Source organism: Triticum dicoccoides, chromosome 3B, assembly GCF_002162155.2.
Source record: "Triticum dicoccoides isolate Atlit2015 ecotype Zavitan chromosome 3B, WEW_v2.0, whole genome shotgun sequence".
NCBI lineage: Eukaryota > Viridiplantae > Streptophyta > Magnoliopsida > Poales > Poaceae > Triticum > Triticum dicoccoides.
Window position 1 is genome coordinate 460,165,070 of NC_041385.1, and position 24,427 is coordinate 460,189,496.

Sequence of the window (24,427 nt, forward strand, 5' to 3'; positions counted from 1 at the left end):
TTACTCGTGGTCCGAAGAATAGCTTATACATCCCTTCGAGCGTCATGCCGAAGAAGTGTTGAATGGTTCGCGGACCTTCTGGATTGAACTCCCACATCCGGAGAGGTCGACGTTTGCACGCAGGGCCCATCGAACTAGCATTACCTGAATGATTTTGACAAGATTGATATCCCTCTCAAGAAGCTCCCGAATGCGGCCCTGCAATGTCGGTACGTCATTGGCAGACCCCCAGTCCAGTCCCACATTGGCCCACGACGCCAGTTGACGCGGAGGGCCCGAGCGGAAGCCGGGGGAAACCGCCCACTTTGGGCCTCGGGGAGCTGTGACGTAGAACCACCTCCGTTGCCACAGATCGGACACCTCCAGGAAGGAACCCTCTGGCCATGGGGCATCGGCGTTTCTGCTTATTGCAGCGCCTCCGCATTCCACGTGTCGCCCCTTGATCACCTTCGGCTTCACATTGAAGGTCTTGAGCCATAAGCCGAAGTGTGGGGTGACATGGAGGAAGGCTTCACACACGACGATAAACGACGAGATGTGAAGGATGGAATCCGGATCTAGATCGTGAAAATCTAGCCCATAATAGAACATGATCCCTCTCACGAAGGGATCTAGGCTAAAACCTAAGCCTCGGAGGAAGTGAGAAACGAATACAACGCTCTCGTTGGGTTCGGGAGTGGGGATGACCTGACCTAGAGCAGGAAGCCTGTGCTTGACGTCGGCGGTCAGATATCTGGCCTCCCTGAGCTTCGCAATATCCACCTCTGTGACGGAGCAGGCCATCCACCGGCCTTGAAGGTTGGATCCGGACATAATCGAAGATCCGAAGTGCCTCAGCTTGAGCTTCGGGTGTTCGAACTCGGGAAGCGGAAAGGCGCAAGCGTGGTAAGAAAGGGATAGGCCTCGACCCCTCTATAAAGGGGGGATATCAAGCGTCCTCAGCGTAACCATTTGGGACTTGCCTAAAAACACAGAGCCATGCCAACAGCATAGTTGGGTTACCCGCACCCGTATTGATGAGAATCCCATGATAAGGGGGGCACGGTCTCTGCTTCGACAAGGCGTGCCAATAAAACCACCTTGTAGTGCGTGTCGTGGCAGGCTGAGAAAAAAACGGTTCGTATTAAACCAGGCCACGGCATAAGGATACGCTGTGAAAAATTGTCAGCAGATTGGATTTGTAAAGCATCATGCTCTCTATGATGGTGTGTGGAAATTATTTTGCAGAGCCGGACACAATTTAAGTGTTCGAAATTTACTTTGGAGTATTCAGAGATGGAACCCGCCTTGCAATGCCGAAGACAATCTGCATGCCGGACTCATCATCATTGAAGCCTGGTTCAGGGGCTACTGAGGGAGTCCTGGATTACGGGGTATCCGGACAGTCGGACTATATACTTCGGTCGGACTGTTGGACTATGAAGATACAAGATTGAAGACTTCGTCCCGTGTCCGGATGGGACTCTCCTTTGTGTGGAAGGCAAGCTTGGCGATTCGCATGTTAGATCTCCTTCTCTATAACCGACTCTGTGTAACCCTAACCCCCTCCGGTGTCTATATAAACTGGAGGGTTTAGTCCATAGGACAACAACAATCAGAATCATAGGCTAGCTCTTAGGATTTAGCCTCTACGATCTCGTGGTAGATTAACTCTTGTAATACTCATATCATCAAGATCAATCAACCAGGAAGTAGGGTATTACCTCCATCGAGAGGGCCCGAACCTGGGTAAACATCGTGTCCCCAGTCTCCTGTTACCATTAGCCTTAGACGCATAGTTCGGGACCCCCTATCCGAGATCCACCGGTTTTGACACGGACAATGACGATGGCGGTGATTTCCCCCTCCCGAAGTGATGTTTCCCCGGCTAACAACTCCGCCGGAGCCCTAGATTGGTTCTTCCCAAGTTCCACCTTGAGATGGCGGCGCTTCATCCCAAAAGCTTCCTTCTGATTTTTTCTAGGTCAAAACACACCATATAGCAAAAGATGGGCGTCAAAGGCCTGACAGGGGGCCCACAAGGATGGGGGGCGCACCCTCCACCCTTGTGGCTAGCTGGTGGCCCCCTCTGGTACTTTCTTTTCCCAATATTTTTTATATATTCCAAAAATATTCTCCATGAAGTTTGAGGACTTTTGGAGTTGTGAAGAATAGGTCTCTAATATTTGCTCCTTTTCCAGTCCAGAATTCCAGCTGCCGGCATTCTCCCTCTTCATCTAAACCTTATAAAATAAGGGAGAAAAGGCATAAGTATTGTGATATAATGTGTAATAACAGCCCATAATGCAATAAATATCAATATAAAAGCCTGATACGTAATGGACGTATCAACTCCCCCAAGCTTAGACCTCGCTTGTCCTCAAGCGAAAGCCGATATCAAAAAATATGTCCACATGTTTAGAGATAGAGGTGTCGATAAAATAAAATACAGACATAAGGCGTCATGATCATCTTTAGAATAGCAGCATATATTGTCATATAATTTCTTATGCTAAAGTAACAATTCGTTCACAAGATAAACCATGAATCAGAAAACTCATTGAAAACTAACAAACTATGATCTCAGCCATTGAAGTAATTGCAATTTATCATAACATCGGAAAGAGTCAATATAAGAGCTTTTCAGCAAGTTCACACACTCAACTATCAATTAATCTTTCAGAATTGCTAAAACTCACATGATACTTATGGGTTCAAAGTTTCAGTCGGACACAGAGAAACATAGGGGCTTATAGTTTCGCCTCCCTACCTTTTACCTCAAGGGTGATGTCAACAATAATACTCTGTGAAAACCTACATCCGAGTGGATATATATATCCGAATCTCTCCAACACACAGAGCTTGCCAAAGGAAAAAGTGTAAAAATGAAAGGTGATGATCACCATGACTCTTGTATAATGGTAGAAGATAAAAGTAAAAGATAGGCCCTTCGTAGAGGGAAGCAGAGGTTGCCATGCGCTTTTATGGTTGGATGCACAAAATCTTAATGCAAAATAACGTCACTTTATATTGCTACTTGTGATAAAGACCTTTATTATGCAGTATGTTGCTTTTATTTCTTCCATATCACAAGTTCGTCTAAAGCTTATTTTCTTCACACTAATAGATCATACATATTTAGAGAGTAATTTTTATTGCTTGCACTGATGACAACTTACTTGAAGGATCTTACTCAACCCATAGGTAGGTATGATGGACTCTCATGGATTTACAGATGTTTGGAAGCACAAGTAGTTTCTCTACTTGGTGCAAAGAATTTGGCTAGCATGAGAGGGAATGGCAAGCTCAACATGTTGGGTGATCCATGACAATACAACTTCTATTCGGATATAAGAAAACATAACCCATTATGTTGTCTTCCTTGTCCAACATCAAATTTTTAGCATGTCATATTTTAATGAGTGCTCACAATTACAAAAGATGTCCAAGATAGTATATTTATATGTGAAGCCTCTCTTTCTTTATTACTTCCTATTAATTGCAACAATGATCAAAACTATGTTTGTCAACTCTCAACAACTTTTATTCATCATACTCTTTATATGTGAAGTCATTACTCTCCATAAGATCAATATATATGATTTTTTATTTCTTTTTATCCTTTATTTTATTTAATTCCCTCAAGATCATACAAAAATAGCAAAGCCCTCAACTCAAAACTACTCTTTATTATATATAACTCACGGACTCGATTACATAGATAGAGTTCAAAACAAAACTCAAAGCTAGGTCATACTAAAACTTTATTCTACTAGATTAAGATATAACTAGAAGGATCGAACTAAGAAAAACGATAAAGATAAAGATGTGATGGTGATACGATACCGGCGAACCTCCCCCAAGCTTCGCAGTTGCCAAGGGGAGTGCCCATACCCATGTGTTTATTTCTCTTTCTTTGGAGGTGGTGATGATGGAGTTGTTGATGAAGTAGGTTTGTCATCCATCTTCCAAGGCATAGGCTCACCGTCATAGAAAGATGAATGAGTCTCCGGGATCCTCGAATCTGCAGCCAAACTCATCCTCTTAAATTTGTTTTCATACTCAAAGTTTTGGTTTTGCACGTCATAGATCTGCGCTTGGAGATGCTCGATTTTCTCATGAAGCTTGAAGATGGCCTCCTCAATGTTCTTGGCATCCAGCTTGTGATTGTTGGTGATCTCCATGATCATCATGTGATTGGCGTTGAGTCCACGTTCCACCATCCCTTGGCACTTGAAAACTTGTTGATCCATTGCTTCGAGTCTTGTCTCCATGCTTCCGGTATTCTTCGTCCCCTCAACATCATGGATGTGCAGCACCCACTCACGCATCTCAATGGCTTGAGGGTGTCGCAGCACCTTCGCAAGGTAGGGGTTGATGACCTTCTTGAAAAACTTGTCCTTGGGGGAGCTTGGAGACGTCATGGTGATCTAGATCTGTTAGAAAAATAGCTCAAAACAATAAGATGAGATATTGTCGTGGTGCTGTGGTCAAAACCTTCGAGAGATTATATAATGAATTTTTACCGATCAAAAGAAGTAGCATGCAAGAAAACAGAGTCCGGAGGGCACACGAGGTGGCCACAAGATCGGGGAGTGCGCCCAGGGGGGTAGGGCGCGCCCTCCACCCTTGTGGACACCACATGTCTCTTTCGGACTACATTTAATTTTCCTAATTTTTCAAATATTCCAAAACGGAGAAAAAAATGCTATTAGAACAGTTTTGGAGTCGGTTTACTTATCGTAAATTATAGATACGTTGGAGACGTATCATCCACCGACTGGCATGCAACTAGTTTTGCATAAAGGTGGCTGGCGGGTGTCTATTTCTCCTACTTTAGTTGAATCAAATTTGACTATGGCCGGTCCTTGAAGAAGGTTAAAACAACAAACTTGACAAATCGCTGTTGTGGTTTTTGCCGTAGGTAACAACAAAGTAGAGGACGTCTAACTTGTTTTTGCAGGGTATGTTGTGATGTGATATGGTCAAGACATGATGTGATATACGTTAGTGTATGATATGATCATGTTTTGTAAGTTATCGGCAACTGGCAGGAGCCTTATGGTTGTCTCTTTATTGTATGAAATGCAAACGCCATGTAATTGCTTTACTTTATCACTATGCATTAGTGATAGTTGTATAAGCAATAGTTGGTGAGACGACCATGGTGCAACGATGGAGATCAAGGTGTCAAGCCAGTGACGATGGAGATCATGACGATGCTTTGAAGATGGAGATCAAAAGCACAAGATGATGATGGCCATATCATGTCACATATTTTAATTGCATGTGATGTTTATCTTATATGCATATTATTTTGCTTAGAATGACGGTAGCACTATAAGATGAACCCTTCACTAAATTTCAAGGTAAAAGTGTTCTCCTTGAGTATGCTCCGTTTCGAAAGTTCGTCGTTTCAAGACACCACGTGATGATCGGGTGTGATAGACTCTATGTTCACATTCAACGGGTGTAAGATAGTTTTACCCATGCAGAATACTTGGGTTAAACTTGACGACCCTAGCATGTACAGACATGGCCTCGGAACACTAGAGATCAAAAGGTCGAATATGAGTCATATAGTAGATATGATCAACATAGAGATGGTCACCATTGATGACTACCCCATCTCACGTGATGATCGGACATGGGTTAGTTGATATGGATCATGTATCACTTAGAAAACTTGATGGATGTTGATTTAAATGGGAGTTCATTAGTAATTTGATTAGTTGACCTCAATTTATCATGAACTAAGTCCTGATAGTATTTGGAAATCTATTTTGTAGATCAGTAGCTCGCGATATAGCTCCCTTATTTTTATATGTTCCTAGAGAAAAATAAGTTGAAAGATAATAGTAGTAATGATGCGGACTGGGTCCGTGATCTGAGGATTATCCTCATTGCTGGACAGAAGAATTATGTCCTTAATGCACCGCTAGGTGATAGACCTATTGCAAGAGCAGATCCAGACGGTATGAACATTTGGCAAGCTCGATATGATGACTACTTAATAGTTTAGTGTGCCATGCTTTACGGCTTAGAACCTGTCATGGATTTGTCACGGCAGATGTCCTAATGAAAGGACTTAGTCACGGAGCCATCGCTACGGGTTAACTCGAAGGGGTTAAAGCGGACACAAAGACACGAGGGTTTTATACTAGTTCGGCCCCTTCGATGAAGGTAAAAGCCTACGTCTACTTGTGATGGAATTGATGTGGTCTCGATGGCTAGGGAGCAAACAAGCTTCGCCTAGGCTCGAGTTGTAGTTGTCTGTCTTGAACCGCTGCTGGGTCGTCCCCTTATATACACGGGTGACGCCTGCCGGTCCATAAAGTCCCAACCGGTTCATACTCGTATCCCGGTTGGTATCTCTCTATTCCTAACTTACAACACAAGTTATACATCAGGCCGGTTTACGGTTACAGGTTCTAAACCGACTATAGGCCTTGGGCCTTCATGTGCTTATACTACTAATGAAGTTAACCCGGCCTAAGCTGGCCGGTTCACGCCCAGTGGTAATATCCACAACATTAGGCCCCAGACTGATTTGAACTGGTTCATGTCAATCCTTCACAAAAATCTTTGTCTTGGACATCTTCTGGTAATTGGTAAACCGCCATGTCGTCATCATTTCTGGTTGCTGTAAACCAGCATGACGTCATCACGAAGTTTATCATTTATGATGCCCTCCTTTACCAATAGATCTGCAATATCTAGGTCATCAGCTCCACGTCCAAAATTTTAGCTCCTGGATTTGCGCACCTGACCTAACTCTGTCGCCTTATAAATAAGACCGAAGGGTCATTTCTTTTTCTTCCCTTCGTCTCTTCTCCTTCGTATTCCTCGCGTTGCCAGCCTTGGAGCTCCGCCACCGCTGTCGACCTCTGCTTCGTCTTGGGTCGCTGCATCAACCTGAACGCACCAGAGTAGTGCGGTACCTTTCCGCGTCTTCTCCGTCTTCGGTAAACCTTCTTCTCTTCTTGATCTAGATCTATTCTTTAGGGTTTCCTGTTCGCGCAGTGTTCATCGCTTACTCATACTCGTACCCTGACCCTTGAATAAATCTGTGAACCTCTGCTCTGTTTAGTAGTAATCTTTTAACATCCGCCTGTAATTTCACATCTAAGTCCAGAGATCTCACGTACATATCCGCTCAATGGTTCACTTCCGTTCTGCCTCACGCTTCTGAATATTTTTCTGTTTTTCTGAGCTTGCTGTAGATCCACTGCTGTAATAGGATTTTGTGAAACCTGTTTCTGCATACTTAGCCATCCACAACTTCGATTGCTTCCAACGTTTAGATCAGGCGGTTTAACTTAACATAGAAAAAGTTAGTAAACCGGTATATACCATTAGTCCCCTTGTTGAACCGCCATAATCATAATGATGCCACGTCATAGAAATCCGGTTTATGTGTACTGCCTCCGGTTTAACATTTGCTCAGATCAACACCTTCTTTTATCCAACATATTCTTGAACCGGAATCACCTATTTCTTGTAGATCTCACCATGGACAAACAAGTATATGAATGTAATTGGGTTCCTTCTCGCATCACAGAAACTCAGCTGGATGACTTAGTCCTGATTGGCGCTTTAGACAGCAAAGATACTATCCACTGGAGGGTTCCTGGTGATGAATGTCCTCCCACCCCTCAAGAGGGGGAAGTTGTGGTCTTCGCAGATCATTTGGCCCGGGGTTTCAAACCGCCCGGTTCAAAGCTTTATCGGGATGTATTGGCCAATTTTCAGCTCCGTCCACAAGATATTGGCCCTAATTCCCTTACCAATCTATGTCACTTTCAAGTGCTCTCTGAGGTATACCTTCAAGAGGAGCCTTCAGCCGAGCTGTTTAGAGACTGCTTCCACTTAAACCGCTGCACTGAGTTTACCGACAGCCCCAATACTGAATTGGGCGGTATGGCAATTCTGAAGAGGAAAGAGATCACTTATCCTCACGTCAAACTACATACTAACCCCAAGGAGTGGAATGCAACTTGGTTTTATTGCAAAGACACCTCCCGTGACAATGAAAATCCCTTGCCTGGCTTCCGTCCGGAGCGGCTCAGCAACACTCACCCCTTTCCACAAAGACTAAGTGCCAAGGAGAGAAGTAAATATGCCCCACAGCTGTCCAAACTCCAAGCCTTTATAGCAAACGGTTTAACGGGAATAGACCTTGCACGCTGTTGGATATCATGGAGCATATTGCCTCTCAGCCGGCGTGCAAATATACTGATAGCGTCGATGACCCACTCCGACACACTAAAATCCAACTCTCTGATGAGGAAATCACAGATTCTGTGAAGAAGATGTTGAATGAACCGGAGCACCTCCGTGCTCAAACCGGTCTGCTTCCTTACTGCGCCACCAACAAACCGCCAGCTGTAAGATTTTGATTATTCTGTTATTGAACCTGTTACTGCTTTCTCCTTCTGACATTAATTACTGCTGAACCAGGGTGATAATCCGTTTTGGAGCAAGAAGCTTCCACAAGACAAAACGGAGAAAGCAGGGCGGTCAACCCGGCCCAAGACCAAGGTTATCAAGAAGCCAGATCATAAGAGGAAAACCACCGCTTCATCTGATCCAGCTATTGATGATGATGTGGGTAACCCGGACCTTGAGGTAGAACTTGATTCACTAGGCTTACTTTTTACACGCCTTATTGATAATGATGCTTGTCAGGACGACGCTGAAGCCAGCAATGCTGAAGTCGCCGAGGTAACTATTCTCTCTTCCGATTCAGAGATCTTGCCTTTGCCTAAATTCCGCCAGGCAAACCGGAAAGTTAAATTTTCTCATCCTCTTGCTTACTTGGATCCCGAATTTCTTATGAAGACTCAGCAACATGAAGCTCGCCGCACGACCCGGCACAGCGGCCAGGTAGTTACCTCCGCTGGTTTACCAAACAGTCCGGTTCGAAAACGCCACTCCGAGGTCTCCGACCTCTTTATTGATTTATATCCTAAAGCGGGTTTCTTCCGTCAGCCTCTTAATCCGTCCGACTCTGATTATCAGGTTACTTCACATTCATCCTCTGGTGAATCGTCTGCCACTCAGCTGCCGCCACTGAAAACGGTTCTTGGGTAAGCTAGTCTGAATATATGCTTCCTGTATACTGCAAAATAACTTATATTGTTCCTTGACTCTTTATTTTCCTTTCAGGGCTAAACCTGAACCGAGCAAGAAGGCCCGCCTGGACAAAGCTGCTGAAGAAGATGTCGCCCCAGAACAGGATAAAGCACCAGATGTTGAAGCGTTTGCTCATGATGACATTCCCAATGATCCTCCTTTTCAATACGATGCTATTCCGGAGGAAAGGCCTATCAATACCTCAGTTTCTGCTGATCCGCCTGCCAGCTCCGTCCGGATTGAAAAATCCCGCAGTCCTGCTGATAAATCGACTGCACCAACGCAAAGCGGTGAATCTAAGGATGATGATGTTGTAATTACCGGCGTAGGTCGCTTTGAACCAGGGAATCCTGTTGCTTTAACCAGGCATACAGTGAAAGAGGATTTTTCTGCCAAGAACAAAGGCAAATGGGATGTAGAACTAGAAACATATGCTGCTCTGAGTGCCCAAGATCTGCATTCTGGTTACTTGAACCGGCTATATACTAGCTGTGACTATGAAGCTGGCCTGGTAATGATGATGAGAGACAAATTTGAGGTAACTACCTTATGCGTCTTCTTTCTTTACTTACTGCCACTATTAATCCTCCTTGCCCCCAAGGGCCGGTTTGTAACCTTCTTCAAACCGGGACTTGAACACAATCCTCAGTACTTTGAAATCCGTCAATGTAGCCCCCAAGGGCCGGTTCAACTTAACATAATTAAACCGGGACTCCAATAGCGATTGTAACATTAGGACATAATTGAGCAAATAGCCATTAGCCCCCAAGTGCCAAGTAGAATACCTGTATTGGGCTTGGGACTTTGTAAGATATGAAAATTGAAGGTGCATTAGCCCCCAAGTATCAAGCATATAACTTGGTATGTGGTTGATACTTCAAATTATTGTACCATTTTGTTTAAAACCGAATACTGTCTGTATGCAGGCTGAAGTAAGGGTCAAAGAGGACCGGATTACTGATCTGCAGGAAACCCTGAAAACCCAACAGGCTGAAACAGACAAGGCAAGGGACGAATTAACCAGCGCCTTGAGCATCACTGAACAGCTGAAGGAGGGCTTCAAGAAAGAGCGGGCTGACTGGGCCACTGAGAAGGCCGCCTTGATAAAAAGAACTGAAAATGCTGAAGCTGCCCTTAAACCGGTGGTAGATGAGCTGACCGCCGTGAAGCGGCAAATACACTCCATGACCGCTGCTATCTTTGGTAAGCTCCTTGTAGTTTATATGACAACTCTGGCTTGCTTATAATAAATCCAGTTTGAGATCATCCCTGTATTGTTGCAGGTACACGCATTGGGCACTTAGGGTCAGATGTGCGGAAGAAACTGAAGGCTGCCTACACCTTAGTTGAACAACTGTATACCGGAGCACAACGGATCATCACCACAGCCTCTCATAACAATCCGCCCCCCTCCTTAATCCAGGACACTCTTAATAGGTTGTCAACACTTCCTGCCCGGATTGAAGAGCTGAAAAAATCTGCTGCTCGAACCGGAGCCATTAACGCCTTGATCTGGGCAAAGGCATGGGTGCCAGATTTCGATCCTGTGGAGGCAGCTCAAGGCTATCCCAGCCTGAAGGAAGACGGCTCCGAGTTCAATGAAGATGATTTGAGGGCAATAAACCGTGTAGTGCGCCCGCTGGCTTGTCAATTAGCTGAAGAGGCAGACTTGACGCATTACCAAGCGCAATACAACGATCAGAACAAGCGAGTGCCTGCCCCAACTCTTGAAGCGGAGAATCTGATTCCTCCAATCCGTAAGCATACTTACGCCCCTGATATTGAACCGTCTTCTCTGATCCATGAAGAGGTTGTGTTCCAAGCTTTAATGGGAATCGACTGGACCACTGTTGATTTCCAGCCAATGGATAGAGACGAGGAAGCTGAAGCGGCGCAGGACGATGAGGAGGCTTGAACCGGAGGCCGGTTTAGATAGCTGTCTTTGGCATCCTTCCAAAATAACAATGATCTTATTTGGGCACCGTGTTGCCTTGTAATAGGATAGTTAATACTTCTGCCTTGAATACGGCTTCGCGCATAAGTACTGATGCTTTTGCTTGAAAAACCTCAATTTATATTGCTTGCAATTAGAAGAACTTGGACTTCGGTGGCGGTTATACCACCAGCCGGTTTATGATCTGGATATATATATATCAGCAATGTATTCAAAACATATAACAAAATAGGCGATACAAAGTACCTGCCATAACTGGTCATGAAAGCTGTCTTAGCCAGGCTTGAAGCGGAGGTTTAATAAACCATTACCGTCAAAGGGGGAGAAAATAGCTCCCATATAGACCGTGCTGGGTCGTTACAAGCCCCCCTGTTACTCCATGATGTTAACAGGAAGGGTAAACCGGGCATATTGCTCCGGATTAAAAATGAACCGAATCCGCCAGCTGAACCGGCAAAAAAGTGTTGTTGGTTTAAAGGAAACACAACGAAATTTAAGAAATAGCCAAGAAAGATGGAAACAAAGGCAATGATGAAAAACCGTTTGCAAAAGATATGCTATACTGAGCTGATCAGATGGTGTTACCATGGTCGGACAGGACTAAGCCCCCAGTAGGAGTGACAATAGTTCAAGTCAGCCAGGTCCCCAAATGAAACCGTGGCATATATGCCAATCAAAAGGCGTGGCAATGGTTCGGGTTCGACCAATCCCCCAAGTGATTTTGTGGCCTTAGGCCGATCGAGAGGCATGACTGGTTCAGACTTGACCATGTCCCCAAGTGATCTAGTGGCTTTCGCCTATCAAAAGGTGTCGCGTTGGTTCGGACACGACCCAGGCCCCAAGTGATATATAAAAAGAAAGCAAATTTCAAGGGGTAAACCGGAGGCCGCTTTAAAACAGAACTACTCCATGTAACCACGCATGATAAGGATAGAGACCCCGCTTTAGCTGAGGCTCCAGTTTTATTATATCAAAGATAATATATACACTGTCATAATATGTACATAGATAGAGCCAATGGCTCAGGTGTAGTAAGGCCGAAGATGAGCTATGTTCCACGGCCTGTTGGTCTCCTCCTCTGATGTGCGTGAGTCATTGTGCTCTCGAATATCAATCAGATAATATGAGCCATTGTGCAGATTCTTGCTGACCACGAAAGGCCCCTCCCAAGGTGGGGATAACTTGTGCATATCTGTCTGGTCTTGGATGAGTCGAAGCACCAAGTCTCCTTCTTGAAAAGTTCTGGTTCTAACCCGGCGACTGTGATAGCGACGAAGATCTTGCTGATAAATCACCGAACGGGCAGCCGCTATATCACGCTCCTCGTCCAATAGGTCCAAAGCGTCCTGCCGTGCTATCTCATTGTCCGCTTCAACATAAGCTGCCACACGAGGCGAATCGTGCCGGATATCACTAGGGAGAACTGCCTCCGCTCCGTAGACCATAAAAAACGGCGTGTATCCTGTGGATCGATTGGGCGTAGTATTGATAGTCCATAGCACAAATGGTAGCTCTTCAACCCAACATCCTGGTGTTCTTTGCAATGGAACCATAAGCCGGGGTTTGATGCCTCGCAAGATCTCTTGATTAGCCCGTTCCGCCTGTCCATTGGACTGGGGGTGAGCCACTGACGATACGTCAAGTCGGATGTGCTCACGTTCATAGAACTCCTTCATAGCGCCCTTGGACAAATTGGTACCATTGTCAGTAATGATACTGTGTGGAAAGCCAAACCGGAAAATCACCTTTTTGATGAACTGCACCGCTGTTGCTGCATCACACTTGCTGACAGGCTCCGCTTCAACCTACTTGGTAAATTTGTCAACTGCCACCAAAAGGTGGGTCTTCTTATCCTTCGATCTTTTAAAAGGTCCAACCATATCCAGCCACCAAGTTGCAAACGGCCAAGTAATTGGGATCATCCTCAATTCTTGAGCCGGCACATGAGCACGCCTTGAAAATTTCTGACAGCCATCACACCGTTTAACCAAGTCCTCCGCATCAGCATGCGCTGTCAACCAGTAGAATCCGTGACGAAACGCCTTTGCCACCAGAGACTTTGAACCGGCGTGGTGTCCACAATCCCCTTCATGGATTTCTCTTAAGATTTCACAGCCTTCCTCAGGAGAAACACAACGTTGAAACGCCCCTGATACGCTGCAATGATGCAATTCACCATTGACAATCGTCATAGACTTGGATCGCCGGACTATCTGCCTGGCTAGAATCTCATCCTCCGGCAACTCTCCCCGGTTCATATACGCAAGATAAGGAACTGTCCAATCCGGAATGACATGCAAGGCTGCCACCAATTGAGCCTCCGGATCAGGAACAGCCAAATCCGCTTCACCTAGGAGCTTGACTGACGGGTTGTGCAACACATCAAGAAAGACATTAGGCAGGACCAGTTTGCGCTGCGAACCCAACCGGCTTAAAGCGTCCGCCGCTTCATTCTTTCGACGGTCCATGTGATCCACTTGATAACCCTTGAAATGACCTGCAATATTATCCACTTCACGATGATAGGCGCCCATGAGCGGGTCCTTAGAATCCCAAGTGCCAGACACTTGTTGAGCCACGAGGTCCGAGTCATCGAAGCACTTAACCCGGCTTAAGTTCATCTCCTTAGCCATCCGGAGACCATGGAGCAAGGCTTCGTACTCGGCTGCATTATTAGTACAAGGGAATATTAAGCGGAGAACATAACAAAACTTATCACCTCATGGGGAAGTTAATACGACTCCAGCCCCCGAGCCTTCCAATTGCCTGGATCCATCAAAATGAATAGTCCAATATGTGTGATCCGGCTTCTCCTCTAGTGCCTGCAAGTCCGTCCAATCATTGATGAAATCAACAAGCGCTTGAGACTTCACCGCCGTCCAAGGCACGTACTTCAATCCGTGTGGCCCAAGCTCTATAGCCCACTTGGCAATTCGGCCAGTCGCCTCCCGGTTCTGTATGATATCGCCCAAGGGAGCTGAACTGACCACTGTGATGGGGTGCCCTTGAAAATACTGCTTCAATTTCCGGCTTGCCATGAAAACTCCATACACCAGCTTCTGCCAATGCGGATACCTTTGCTTGGATTCAATAAGCACCTCGCTGATATAATAAACCGGCCGCTGAACCAGATATTCATTGCCTGCCTCCTTGCGCTCCACCACAATAGCCACGCTAACTGCCCGAGCATTGGCCACTACATATAATAATAATGGCTCCTTGTCGACCGAAGCCGCAAGAACGGGCGGATTGGCTAATTGCCGCTTCAAGTCCTCCAATGCTTCATCAGCAGCTGTACTCCAGATGAATTGATCTGTCTTTATCAGCATCTGGTACAAAGGAATAGACTTCTCTCCGAGGCGGCTGATAAACCGGCTCAGTGCGGCGATCCGGCCCGCCAAACGCTGAACATCATTGATACACTTCGGTTTAGCCAGGGAGGTGATGGCCGTAATCTTCTCCGGATTAGCCTCAATTCCTCTGTTGGACACAGAAAACCCAGTAACTTGCCTGCCGGAACACCAAAGACACACTTGGTCGGGTTAAGCATCATCTTGTAAACCCGCAAGTTGTCAAAGGTTTCCTTCAAATCATCCACGAGTGTCTCCTTCTGTCTTGACTTGACCACAATATCATCCACATAGGCGTGCACATTGCGACCGATCTGTTTATGCAGGCAATTCTGTACACACCGCTGATAAGTGGCTTGGGCACTCTTGAGCCTGAAGGGCATAGATACATAGCAGAAGGCTCCAAAAGGAGTAATAAACGCTGTCTTCTCCTGGTCCTTAACCGCCATTTTGATCTGATGATATCCAGAATATGCATCCAAAAAGCTCAAACGCTCACAACCCACCGTGGCATCAATGATCTGGTCAATGCGGGGGAGGGCAAAAGGATCTGCTGGACAAGCCCTGTTAAGATCCGTGTAATCCACACACATACGCCAAGTGCCGTTTTTCTTTAGAACCAGCACCGGATTAGCAAGCCACTCTGGATGGAACACCTCAATGATAAAACCAGCTGCTAAGAGCCTGGCCACTTCCTCTCCAATGGCTTTGCGCCTCTCTTCGTTAAACCGGCGGAGAAATTGCTTTACCGGTTTATACTTTGGATCCACATTAAGAGTGTGCTCAGCGAGTTCCCTCGGTACACCTGGCATGTCAGAAGGTTTCCATGCAAAAATGTCCCGATTCTCACGGATGAACTCGATGAGCGCGCTTTCCTATTTAGGGTCCAAGTTGGCACTTACAGTGAACTATTTGGACGAATCGCCGGGCACGAAGTCAACAAGCTTGGTCTCAGCTACCGATTTGAACTTCAGATCCGAATCATGTTCCGTGGTTGGCTTCTTCAAAGGGGTCATGTCCGCCGGATCAACATTGTCCTTATAGTATTTCAACTCCTCTGTGGCACAGACCGACTCTGCATAAGCCGCATCACCTTCCTCACATTCCAAAGCAACCTTACGGCTCCCATGAACCGTTATCGTCCCCTTGTAACCCGGCATCTTGAGCTGCAAGTAGATATAACAAGGCCGCGCCATGAATTTGGCATAAGCCGGCCGCCCAAACAAGGCGTGATACGGGCTCCGGATCTTCACCACCTCAAAGGTTAGTTTTTCAGACAGGGAATCATGCTCGTCCTCAAAAGCCACGTCCAGGGCTATCTTACCAACAGGATATGCTGATTTGCCAGGCACCACACCATGGAACACTGTATTAGACGGTCTGAGATCTTTGTCTGTTAGCCCCATGCGGCGGAATGTCTCATAATACAGGATGTTAATACTGCTCCCTCCATCCATGAGCACCTTGGTGGATTTATAACCTCCTACCTGAGGGTCTACCACTAATGCTAGCTGGCCCGGATTGTCAACCTGAGGTGGGTGGTCCTCTCTGCTCCACACGATAGGCTGCTCCGACCAGCGTAACTAACGTGGTACAGCCGGTTCAACAGAGTTCACTGCTCGCTTGTGGAGCTTTCGGTCGCGTTTATCCAAGCTAGTTGTAAAAACATGATATTGCCCATTGTTCAACTGTTTTGGCTGGCTCTGATAACCCGACTGCTGCTGCTGCTGCTGCTGGCCGTTCTGATTATTCTGGTTGTTGTGACCGCCCTGATTGAGACCTGAAACGGAAGCTCCATCATGGCCCGGCCCATGGAAATCGGATCCTGAACCGCCACCTAACCCGCGGTCATACCGGAAGGCATTAGAGTTTTTAAACTCCTGTATAATATAACAATCCTTCCAAAGGTGGTTAGTTGGCGCCTCCTTCGTCTCGTGCTTTGGGCAAGGCTGATTCAACAAATAATTCAAATGATCCGCATTAGGATTTGGAGCCCCATTACGATTTGCTGCTTTACCTCTGCGCCGCTGACCCCTGTCCTGTGCGTTAGTGTTAGCCACAAAGTCCATGCTGCCATCCGCCTTGCGCTTGCCCCCGTTTCCATGACCCGCCGGTTTGTACTGTTGCCCCTTGGAGTTGCTATTCTTCTTTCCCTTCCCTGCTTCATCATCGTCAGTCTCGGGATCCTTGGTACTATCCGAATCAGCATACTTCACTAAAGCGGCCATGAGAGTTCCCATGTCGTTACAAAACCTCTTCATGCGCCCCAATTTCAATTTTAAGGGCTTAAACCGGCAGTTGCCCTCCAGGGTTAAGATCGCAGAATCAGCATTGATCCTATCAGACGAGTGCAAGACTTCCAAAATGCGGCGCACCCAATGGGTGGTTGACTCTCCGTCCTCCTGAACACAAGCCGCCAGGTCTACTATGGACTTGGGCTACTTACACGTATCTTTGAAATTCTGGATAAACCGGGCCCGCAACCGGGCCCATGAGCCGATAGAATTGGGCGGCAGGCTCTTCAACCAAGTACGGGCCGTGCCCTCAAGCATCATGGTGAAGTACTTTGCACACGCGGTCTCATCCACGTCTAGCATCTCCATGGCCATCTCATAACTCTCTACCCACGCTTCCGGAGACAAATCGGCGGTGTAATTCGGCACCTTGCGCGGACCCTTGAAATCCTTGGGCAGGCGTACATTGCGTAAAGCGAGGACTAAACAAGGCACTCCCAAAGCGGATGCAACCCCTGGCCCAGCCGAGGTGGTAGGACGAACCGGTGTAAGCTGATCCGCCTCGTTCTGTGCTGCTAACTAGGCCTCCCTTCGTGCTCGAGCCTGGTCCACCACATCCCGAGCATCGCGAACACCACCTGTCGGGTTATTGCCACGGGCCACTTCACGGCCTCGTGCATTGCTCGATATGGCCGGTTCATCCATGCATCTGCTATAGCTCCGGCTTGGACGAGGTGTGGAATGAATCCGATCGCGGCGGTATGAATATGCCTCCTGTTGAATCAGCGCGGTTCGGACAAGTTCCTTAACCCGGCGTGTCTCTATCACTTGCGGAGAATCCCCTTCAACCAGGATAGCCTCTAATCGTGCAGCAGCTGCAACAAGATTGTCCATAGGATTAAAATAATGACCCGGAGGTGTCTGAACTGGCGGAGGAATCACAATGTTCTGTTGAGGAGGTTCCATCAGGTGGGGTTGAACCGTCACCCCTGGCCCTGGTGCCTCGATCCGGTTTGCTTCCAGGTACTGTGGCGGATTACTGGGTCTAGCTCCCGGAGTGTGAAAGAGATTTCGAGGGTCAAACCCTAACGGCAGGCGTGATCTGTGCTTCCGCTTCAAAACCTCCTGTGATGCGTTCTGGTCAAGCATGAGCTTATAAGCCTGGGCGTCCAAAGCGGCCCGCTCTGCGGCCATCCTGTCCCTTTCTGCCGCCAGATCTGCTTTGGCTTGTACAATCTGCTCTCTCACCTTTGCAATCTCTGCATCATGGGCCTCCTGATCCGCCGGATTGGCCTCTACCATAAGCGCGGCTAGTGCATCAAACAGGTCAGACAGAACTTGAACCGGCGGGCGCACAGGGCCTCCTGCCCCTGCTGCCGCTGCCACTGCTGATCCGGAGTGCATTGCTGCGGCGGTCGAAGAGTGATTCGCCGCCTGTGTGCCGGCCATGAATATTCCAACCCGGTTGATCTGACCTGGGGGTCCGGAATACTGTCGCCATCGGAACAGCCCCTAACCTGGTCGTGTTGCAACTGGTATAGCGATTCGGTTTCCCCGGCTGAGGACTCGTCACCGGAATAGACGACGGTCTCGCTACCGTGTTCTGACTCGTCCTCACGCTCTCCTCCGTGGATGACTCCAACGAAGGCACACTTCACGGCCGGTTTAGCCTGGGTAGATCTCGCACGCTGAGCCGTCTCGACGAGGTCGGTGCAGATGTCCGGCTCAGGCCCAGGCTCACCGATCTTGCCGATGAAAACGTGTATGCCACCAAAGGGGACCCGGTACCCGTGCTCGATTGAATCGGCCTCGGGACCCCATCACGCGTCGTCGATGTAGATCTTGCCGCGACGACTCTTGGTCATCCGGCCCACAGCATAGCCTTCGAGTCCTTTGAGCTTGCCCTCCAAGATCGTCAAACCATCGTGCGATAGCCCCACGGTGGGCGCCAACTGTCGTGGATTTGTCACGGCAGATGTCCTAATGAAAGGACTTAGTCGTGGAGCCATCGCTACGGGTTAACTCGAAGGGGTTAAAGCGGACACAAAGACACGAGGGTTTTATACTAGTTCGGCCCCTTCGATGAAGGTAAAAGCCTACGTCTAGTTGTGATGGAATTGATGTGGTCTCGATGGCTAGGGAGCAAACAAGCTTCGCCTAGGCTCGAGTTGTAGTTGTCTGTCTTGAACCGCCGCCGGGTCGTCCCCTTATATACACGGGTGACGCCCGCCGGTCCATAGAGTCCCAACCGGTTCATACTCGTATCCCGGTTGGTATCTCTCTATTCCTAACTTACAACACAAGTTATACATCAGGTCGGTTTATGGCTACAGGTTCTAAACCGACTATAGGCCTTGGGCCTTCATCTGCTTATACTACTAATGAAGTTAACCCAGCCTAAGCTGGCCGGTTCACGCCCAGTGGTAATATCCCCAACAGAACCGGTACTTCAAAAACGTTTTGAACGCCACGAAGCATATGAGATGTTCCCAGAGCTGAAATTGGTATTTCAGAGTCATGCCCTGTCAAGAGGTATGAGACCTCCGATAAGTACGTTGCCTACAAGATGGAGGAGAAAGGCTCAACCAGTGAGCATGTGGTCAGAATGTCTAGGTACTACAATCGCTTGAATCAAGTGGGAGTTAATCTTCCAGATAAGATAGTGATTGGCAAAGTTCTCTAGTCACTATCACCAAGCTACTAGAACTTTGTGATGAACTATAATATGCAAGGGATGACAAAAATGATTCTCGAGCTATTCGCGATGCTGAAATCAGCAATGGTAGAAATCAAGAAAGAGCATCAAGTGTTGATGGTTAACAAGACCACTAGTTCCAAGAAAAAGGGCAAGGGAAAGAGAGGTAACTTCAAGAAGAATGGCAAGCAAGTTGCCGCTCCCATAAAGAAGCCCAAAGTTGTACCCAAGCCTGAAACTGAGTGCCTCTACTGCAAAGGAAATGGTCATTGGAAATAGAACTGCCCCAAATACTTGGCGGATAAGAAGGCTGGCAAAGTGAACAAAGGTATATTTGATACATGTTATTGATGTGTACCTTACTAGAATTAATAGTAGCCCCTGGGTATTTGATACCGGTTCAGTTGCTAAGATTAGTAACTCGAAACAAGAGTTGCAGAATAAACAAAGACTTGTTAAGGGCGATATGATGATGTGTGTTGGAAACGATTCCAAGGTTGATACGATCACCATCGCACACTCCCTCTACCTTCGGGATTAGTGTTGAACCTAAATAAATGTTATTTGGTGTTTGCGTTGAGCATGAATATGATTTGATCATGTTTATTGCAATACAGTTATTCATTTAAGTTAGAGAATAATTGTTATTCTGTTTACATGAATAAAACCTTCTATGGTCATACACCCAATGTGAATGGTTTATTGAATCTTGATCGTAGTAATACACATATTCATAATATTGATGCCAAAAGATGCAAAGTTGATAATGATAGTGCAACATACTTGTGGCACCGCCGTTTAGGTCATATTGGTGTAAAGCGCATGAAGAAACTCCATGCAGATGGTCTTTTGGAATCACTTGATTATGAATCATTTGCTACTTGTGAACCATGCCTCATGGGCAAGATGAATAAACTCCGTTCTCCAAAACAATGGAGCGAGCCAGTGACTTATTGTAAATAATACATACCGATGTATGCGGTCCAATGAGTGTGGAGACACGTGGTGGGTATCGTTATTTTCTAACCTTCACAAATGATTTGAGTAGGTATGGGTATATCTACTTGACGAAACACAAGTCTGAAACATTTGAAAAGTTCAAAGAAATTTAGAGTGAAGTGGAGAATCATCGTAACAAGAAAATAAAGTTTCTACGACCGGATTGCGGAGGCGAATATTTGAGTTACGAGTTTGGCCTTCATTTAAAACAATGTGGAATTGTTTCACAAGTCACGCCACCTGGAACCACATTGTAATGGTGTGTCCGAACGTCGTAACTGTACTTTATTGGATATAGTGTGTTCTATGATGTCTCTTACCGATTTACCACTATCATTTTGGGGTTGTGCATTAGAGACAGCTACATTCACATTAAATAGGGCACCATCTAAATCCATTGAGATGACACCGTATGAGATGTGGTTTGGCAAGAAACCTAAGATGTCATTTCTTAAATTTTGGGGTTGCGACACTTATATCAAAAGGCTTCAGCATGATAAGCTCGAACCCAAATCAGAGAAGTGCAACTTCATAGGATACCCTAAGGAAACAATTGGGCACACCTTCTACCACAAATCCAAAGGCAAGATCTTCGTTGCCAAGATTGGAACCTTTCTAGAGAAGGAGTTTCTCTCGAAAGAAGTAAGTGGGAGGAATGTAGAACTTGATGAGGTAATTGTACCTTCTCTCAATTTGGAAAGTAGCACATCAGAGAAATCTATTCCCGTGATGCCTACACCAACTATAGAGGAAGCTAATGATGATGATCATGAAACTTTGGATCAAGTTACTACTGGACTTTGTAGGTTGAACAGAGCATGTTCCGCACCAGAGTGGTATGCTAATCTTGTCCTGGAAGTCATGTTATTAGACCATGGCGAACCTATGAACTATGAAGAAGCTATGATGGGCCCAGATTCCTATAAATGGCTTGAGGCCATGAAATCTGAGATAGGATCCATGTACGAGAACAAAGTGTGGACTTTGGTGGACTTGCTCGATGATTGGCAAGCCATTGAGAATAAATGGATCTTCAAGAAGAAGACAGACGCTGATGGTAATGTCACCATCTACAAATCTCGAGTTGTTGCGAAAGGTTTTCGACAAGTTCAAGGGGTTGACAATGATGAGACTTTCTCACCCGTAGCAATGCTTAAGTCAGTCCGAATCATGTTAGCAATTGCCGCATTTTACAATTATTAAATCTAGCAAATGGACGTCAGAACTACATTCCTTAGAAGATTTCTTAAAGAAGAGTTGTATATGATGCAACCAGAAGGTTTTATCGGTACTAAAGGTGCTAACAAAGCGTACAAGCTCCAGCGATCCATCTATGAACTGGTGCAAGCATCTCGGAGTTGGAATATACCCTTTGATGAGGTGATCAAAGCATATGGTTATATACAGACTTATGGTGAAGTCTGTATTTACAAGGAAGTGAGTGGGAGCTCTGTAGCAATTCTGATATTATATGTGGATGACATATTACTGATTGGAAATGATATAGAATTTCTGGATAGCATAAAAGGTTACTTGAATAAGAATTTTTCAATGAAAGACCTGGGTGAAGCTGCTTACATATTAGGCATCAAGATCTATAGAGATAGATCAAGATGCTTGATAAGATTTTTAATGAGTACATACCTTGACAAGATTTTGAAGGATTTCAAAATGAATCGGTCAAAGAAGGAGTTTTAGCCTATATTGCAAGGTGTGAAGTTGGCTAAGACTCAAAGCCCGACCACGGCAGAAGATAGAGAGGGAATGGAAGTCATTCCCTATGCCTCGGCCATAGGTTCTATAAAGTATGCCATGCTGTGTACCAGACCTATTGTGTGCCTTGCCATGAGTTTGGCAAGGATGTACAATGGTCATCCAGGAGTTGATCACTGGACAACGGTCAAAATTATCCTTCGGTACCTTAAAGAGGACTAAGGAAATGTTTCTCAATTACGTTGATGCAAGCTTTGACACCGATCCAGATGACTCTAAGTCTCAATCTGGATACGTATTGAACGTGGGAGCAATTAGCTAGAGTAGCTCCATGCAGAGCATTGTAGACATCGAAATTTGCAACATATATACGTATCTGAATGTGGCAGACCCGCTGACTAAACCTCTCTCACAAGCAAAACATGATCACACCCTAGTACTCTCTGGGTGTTAATCACATGGTGACGTGAACTAGATTATTGGCTCTAGTAAACTCATTGGGTGTAAGTCACATGGCGATGTGAAACTATGGGTGTTAATCACATGGCGATCTGAACTAGATTATTGACTCTTGTGCAAGTTGGAGACTGAAGGAAATATGCCCTAGAGGCAATAATAAAGTAGTTATTTTATATTCCTTATTCATGATAAGGTTTATTATTCATGCTATAATTGTATTGATCAGAAACTTAAATACATGTGTGAATACATAAACAAATATAGTGTCCCTAGTAAGCCTCTACTAGACTACCTCGTTGATCAAAGATGGTTAAGGTTTCCTAACCATAGACATGTGTTGTCATTTGATAACGGGATCACATCATTAGAAGAATGATGTGATGGACATGACTAGGGCTGGAATTCAAGCCGAGTCAAGCCAGCTCGGCTCGACTTGCTAGAGCTCGTTTCGTTAACGAGCTAGCTCGACTCGACTCGTTACTATAGCGAGCTCAAACCCAAGATTGGCTCGACTCGTATAACTCGTGAGCTGGCTCGTTTAGCTTGTTAAGCTCGTTTAAGATATAAACATAAAGCCCTCAAATATGATAAAAATGATTATATATATATTAAACATATATATCACTATACAATTGTAATTTTCTTGTAACGCGTGAGTCTCCTAGGAGGCTAGGCCTTCAACTGCTCGGCCTTAGGTTGTGCGCCTGGGATGTAGGCTGTTTAGTGGCTGATCTTTCTTTGTATTGGGAGTGGCTGATCTATTGTATCGAGCCTAACGAGTTACACGAGTACTCGTGATATTGGCTCGTTTAACTTGGTCTATAAACGATCTTAAACTAAAGCTCGGCTTGACTCGTTATTTTTTGAGTTCGAGTCGATTCGAGTCGTGTCACGAGCTACTTATTTAGCTCGCGAGCTTCGAGCTTTTTTTCCAGCCCTAGACATGACCCATCCGTTATCTTAGCATGATGATCGTTCAGTTTATTGCTATTGCTTTCTTAATGCCAAATACATATTCCTTCAACTATGAGATTATGCAAATCCTGGATACTGGAGGAATACCTTATGTGCTATAAAACATCACAATGTAATTGGGTGATCATAAAGATGCTCTACAGGTATCTCCGAAGGTGTTTGTTGAGTTGGCATAGATAAAGATTAGGATTTGTCACTCCGAGTATCGGAGACGTATCTCCGGGCCCTCCCTGTAATACACATCATAAGAAGCCTTGCAAGCAAAGTGACTAATGAGTTAGTTGCAAGATGATGTATTATGAAACAAGTAAAGAGACTTGCTGCTAACGAGATTGAACTAGGTATGAAGTTACCGACGATCGAATCTCGGGCAAGTAACATACAGATGGACAAAGGGAATTACTTATGTTGTCATAGTGGTTCGACCGATAAAGATCTTCGTAGAATATGTAGGAGCTAATATGGGCATCCAGGTTCCGCTATTGGTTATTGACCGGAGAGGTGTCTCAGCCATGTCTACATAGTTCTCGAACCCGTAGGGTCCGCACGGTTAACATTCATTGACGATATAGTATTATATGAGTTATGTGATTTGTTGACCGAATGCTGTTTGGAGTCCCGGATGAGATCACGGACATGAACAGGAGTCCCAAAATGGTCAAGACGTAAATATTGATATATAGGATGATGGTATTCAGACACCAGAAGTGTTCCGGGGGGTACCATGTACATATCGGATCACCGGAAGGGGTTCCGGGCACCCCCGACAAAAGATATGGGCCTTAGGGCCAAGAGGGGAAACACACCAGCCACAAGGATCTGATGTGCCCCCCATATGGGCCATCCAAGGTGGAGAAGGAAAGAGGAAGGAGGAAAGGAAAGAAATGGAATAGGAGTCCCCCTTCCTTCCCCCTTCCCCCTCCGATATATATGG